Here is a 6,000-nt window from a genome sequence, read left to right on the forward strand (position 1 = left end):
GCTTTCCAAGTTTTAGCACTCATCAAGACTGGTATCGAATAATGTAGGTTTCGCCTACACGAGGTGCATGTTTTGTATTAGTTAAGGTGCGATGGGATAATTGTAATATCCAACTGCTAAAACGATGAGTCAAACTTAATTATAATTTTATTATATATGTTTAGAAGCAAGAGTTGGGAATAATCCATATGATGGATTGGAATAAGGAGTTATTCACCCAACTGAAATTTTCGAGAGTTGTATGAGATACAACTGGAAGGAGTTCCTACCTAAATAACCTAGTTTTGTGTAATCCGCCTACGCGGACTTAGAACGAAGTGAAATATGGATCTCGACCCACTAGAAAATCTTCCAACGGGATTTTCCGAATCAAATGATGAGGGTCATTTGCTTTGAGTAAAATAGTGGGAGCATATTTGATTAAAGGCCTAATTAAATATGTTAATGATACTTATATTTTCTTAATCCTTATAACCATGACAACAAACACCTCTAACAACATTTTGCGATCAATCCTTAACAAGGAAAAATTGTCTGGGACAAATTTTCTGGATTGGCACCGAAACTTGAGGATTGTCCTCAAACATGATAAAAAGTTGTATGTCTTGGAGACACCTGTTCCTGAAAAGGAACCTCCTAGTTCTGCACCTAAGGCAGAAAGAGATGCTTATAAGAAGCATGTCGATGATGCTAATGAAACTGCTTGTCTCATGCTGGCTACCATGATCTCAGAATTGCAAAAGCAACATGAGAACATGTCAGCGTTCAATATGATCGAACACTTGAAGATGCTCTATCAAGAGCAAGCAAGGCATGAGAGGTTTGAAGTTTCAAAAGCCCTTTTTCAAAGCAAGTTGGCTGAGGGAGCCCCTGTAGGTCCCTATGTACTCAAGATGATTGGGTATGTGGAAAACCTTGAGAGATTGGGTTTTCCCCTCGAAAAGGAACTTGCGACTGATTTGATTTTGCAATCGTTGCCAGATAGTTTCAGTCAATTTGTCCTAAATTTCAGTATGATTGATATGGACAAATCTCTTCCTGAATTGCTCGCCATGTTAAGAACTGCCGAGCAGAATCTGAAGTCAAAAGGGAAGTCCATTCTGATGATCGAAAATGGAAAGAGACAGAACAAAAGGCCCACTAAGCAGGGTGATAAAGGGAAAGGCAAGGAAGTTGCCAAACCGAGACCCACCGTTGCTGCTTTAAAGCCTAGTGGAGGCATAGCAAAAGAAGGCACATGCTTCCTTTGCGGTAAGACCGGACACTGGAAGAGAAACTGCCCAAAGTACTTGGAAGATGACAAAATCTCCATTCACAGGAGAAGATGAAAGAGCTGATGATCTTTTGGCCCTCATACATACTGATGTATGTGGACCACTGAACATACCAGCCAGAGGAGGTTTTCAGTACTTCATTTACCGATGATTTCAGTAAATACGGTTATGTGTATCTAATGAAACTCAAATCGGAGTCCTTTGAAAAGTTCAAGGAATTCAAGAATGAAGTACAAAACCAACTAGGTAAGAATATTAAAACTCTTCGATCAGATCGAGGTGGTGAGTATTTAAGCCTAGAGTTTGATGACCATCTGAAAGAGTGTGGGATCCTATCCCAACTCACTCCTCCTGGAACACCCCAATGGAATGGTGTGTTTGAGAGAAGAAATCGAACCCTGTTGGACATGGTCCGATCCATGATGAGTCACGCCGATCTTCCAAACTCCTTTTGGGGACATGCACTATTGACAGCAGCTTACACACTTAACCATGTTCCATCCAAAAAGGTTGAGAAGACACCATATGAGATATGGAGTGGTAAGAAACCACATATGTCTTACATTTGGGGTTGCGAGGTTTATGTGAAACGATAAATTTCAACTAAGCTTGAGCCCAAATCTGACAAATGCTTATTTGTGGGGTATCCTAAAGAAACAAGAGGGTATTACTTCTACAATCCTTCTGAGGGCAAAGTGTTTGTCGCTCGAACTGGAGTTTTCCTAGAAAAGGATTTTATTTCCAAAGGAACCAGTGGGAGGAAAGTAGAGCTTGAAGAAATTCAAGAATCACAAAGCATCGACACACCTATGGAGGAATTGGAGCAGGAAACACAAGTAGTTGTGTAAGAGCAACCTGCTCAAGTAGAACAAGACCAGCGTAGGTCAGGCAGGATACGTCACCTACCTGAGATATATGGATCAAGATGATGTATTACTCATGGATCAAGATGAGCCTGTGACCTACTCATGGAATCTTCGTTTTGATGAAATAGTAAAACAATATGGATTCATCAAGAACGAAGATGAGCCTTGTGTCTACAAGAAGGTTAGTGGGAGCATGATCGTATTCCTGGTATTATATGTAGATGACATATTACTTATTGGAAACGATATCCCTACCCTGCAGCAAGTAAAGTCTTGGGTAGGGAAATGCTTTTCTACGAAGGACCTAGGTGAAGCAGCCTATATATTAGGAATCAGAATCTATAGAGATAGATCATAAAATGCTTGGCCTAAGTCAGAGTACATAGATAAGGTGCTGAGACGCTTTAATATGAATGATTCCAATGGTTATGTGTTTTGCTGAAATGGTGGCGCTGTGAGCTTGAAAAGTTCAAAGCAAGATACAGTTGCTGATTCTACAACCGAGGCCGAGTATATTGCTGCCTCAAGTGCAGCAAAGGAAGCTGTTTGGATCAAAAAGTTCATTAGTGAACTTGGCATAATCCCTAGCATTGTGGATCCCATTGGTCTCTATTATGATAACAATGGTGCTATCGCACAAGCTAAGGAGCCTAGATCTCACCAACGATCCAAACACATACTTAGACGTTGTGTGAAAATATGTAAAGTACCTACACTTAACAATGTTGCTAACCCACTGACAAAGCCTCTTGCGCAGCAGAAGCATGATGGCCATACTAGATCAATGGGCATAAGGGGTATGCCTGATTGGCTCTAGTGCTAGAGGGAGATTGTTGGTGTAAGCCCTAGAGGCCAATACTTTTTGGTACTTGTATCGAATTATTTATTAATAATAAAAGGCATTCTCTTTATTATGGTTGATTAATAAAGTCCCTGGAATAGATAGTCCGTTTAATGTATTAAGTGTGACTTAATCGTGAGAACACATTAAACATAAGGACACTATTCCTAAAGTATCCGTAGTCGAGATTTAGTGTGAAGTGGGATAACATTAAAGCATTAAGACTATTATGTTTGTAGACTGATGATCACATCTCATGGATCATGGATAAAGAGTTATCAAGTCTTAAACATAGGTATGAATATTAAGAGTAATATTTATACCGGATTGACCCGCTATGAGAATACTATATAGAAAGTTATGCAAGGTGTCATAAGTTATTCTCATGGTGATAATAGTGTATTCCACTCTTCGACCTGAAACCACTATGGACCCTAGATGTAGAGTCGAGTGCTTTATTGCTGATCCAACATTGTCCGTAACTGGATAACCATAAAGACAGTTGATGGGTACTCCACAAAGCATGCTGAGGGACATGAGTGACCTAGATGGAATTTGCCCATCCTGCATAACAGGATAAATGTCTATGGGCCCAATATTGAACTGGACAAGGATGACACGGTCTATGCCTTGTGTTCAATATAGACATAAGGGCAAAAGGGTAATTATACATATAATTATTATCACAGATGGTTTTGTCAGATCACATGACATTTTCGTGTCTTGGGTAGCAGTGATGTGTTGCTAGATACCGCTCACTGTTTATTATATTAAATGCGTGATTTAATATAATTGCCAACGTCACGAAAACCTACAGGGTCACACACAAAGGACGGATTGATAAGAGATAGAGTAACTAAGGAATACCGTAAGGTACGGTGACCTTAAGTGAATTATAGAACATCGTAAGGTACGGTGTACTTGAGTAGAATACGAAATATGGTAAGGTACCATGGGCTTAAGTGATTTTGGGCATATTATAAGATATGGGCCAAAATACACTTAAGTGGGCTTTTTAGCTTGAAGCCCACACAAGTGGTTCTATAAATAGAACCCTTGTGCAGAAGCATAAATGGCGGTTGCATTATTTTCGTTTTCTCTCACTCTCTCTCTCTCACTCAAAGCCTTCATTCGTACCAGCTAGCACTGAGATTGAAGGAACCCGTTCGTGTGGACTGAGTAGAGACGTTGTCATCGTTCAACGTTCGTGATCGCTTCGTGGATCTGCATCAAAGGTTTTGATCGTCACAAGAGATCTGCACCAAAGGTTTCGATCATCACAAGAGGTAAATATTCTATCACTGATCATGACCATTCGTAAGAATCTCTAAAGGAGAAATTTTAATTTCCGCTGCGTTTTGGACCGCAATTCTCCTTCAGTGGTATCAGAGCCACTTACGAAACCATGAATCGGATAGCTGTTTAATTTCTGTATTAATATGATTAAAAGACAGAATGAATCAATTAATTAAACGGGTAATTAAATTTGGCATCACGAGTGTACGAGTTGGATGATTGATGTTGACTATGCTTCGGTACCGACATTAGTATGGTGAAGCAGCGATACATCGATCGTCCATAGGTTACACAATTGAGACCGATCAACTTATATATGATATAAGTAATCCTAATGAAAAGTACGGTATATGTGATATGCTGTTTCTGTTTCGTTCATTCAAACACTAAATGGTTGTTTTCCTTTGAGCGATCAATGGTCATTTGCTTCGGAATCCGACATTAGTATGGTGAAGCAATGACATGTTGATCAATCATACTGAATCAATAATCGAGGTGTGTTTGACGGTCTGAAATTGGCGCATTAGGGTTGGTGACGGCGCAAGGGTTGTGCCGTCAAAGAGTTGTGAATTTAGGGCTTTTGGAAGAGGTCTGTAGACTGTTTCAAAGTTCTGTTATTTTGGCCGCGTGAAGCTCGTGTGACGAGCGTAACAAGCGTAACAAGCTGGATGCGTGACGGTCGTAACGTGCCTTGTGACGGTCGTCACACTCACATGGCCTGTGACGGTCGTAACATGCCTGTGACGGTCGTCACACTCACAGAGTCAAAATTTTGGGGTTTCTGTTTTGTGACTACGCAAGGGTTGTGTTGATGCAAAACAATGTCCATTTCAAATGAATTGTTCATTAAAATTTTGGACAGGGCAGCGGAACCCCCGACTAACTCTGCGTAGTGTGACCGGTCGCCGAAATTTAATTTGGTTTTAATTAATTAAAGGAATTAAAAATTAATAATAATAATGTGATTGTTATTATTGCCTTGTTGTGATCAGTTATGGCCTTAGTCTTCCTTCATTTTGTTTTGGTTTTTAAATACGACCTGCGTGTCGTGCCTCTCCTTTTGATCTCTTAATGTAACTTCTTTTCTCATCTCAAACCCTCGTATGTAAAACGAGTTTCTTCTATGTAATGTTATGAAGAAAGAGAAGAAGACAATGTTATGAAGAAAGAGAAGATTTCAATATCAAAGGAGGACAACCTTGAAGATCTTGCTTGGAGAAGCTTAGAGAAGAATTCAATATTAAAGGAGGACAACCTTGAAGATCTTGCTTGGAGAAGCTTAGATCGTTATTAGGTTAGCTTAGGTTCTCTCATTGGCTTGGGAGAACAATTGCGCTAGGGGCCATAACTGTTTCATTGTGTATGTATGTTGATGCATGTGTATGTATGTTGATGCATGTGAATATATGTTGATGCATGAGAGAGACGATTTATATGATAATTAAGCCGGTGAGATCAGAACAATTGCAATTCCCTCAAATTAAATATTAAGTTTATGCTTTCCAAATTTTAACACTCATCAAGACTAGTAATGGATAATGTAGGTTTCGCCTACGCGAGGTGCATGATCTATATATTAGTAAGGTGCGATGGGATAATTGTAATATCCAACTGTTAAGACAATGGGTAAAACTTAACTAAACAAATTATAATAATATTATATATGTTTGCTTTCCAAGTTTTAGCACTCATCAAGACTGGTATCGAATAATGTAGGTTTCGC

This window comes from Lathyrus oleraceus, chromosome 2 (genome assembly GCF_024323335.1).
Source record: "Lathyrus oleraceus cultivar Zhongwan6 chromosome 2, CAAS_Psat_ZW6_1.0, whole genome shotgun sequence".
Lineage (NCBI taxonomy): Eukaryota > Viridiplantae > Streptophyta > Magnoliopsida > Fabales > Fabaceae > Lathyrus > Lathyrus oleraceus.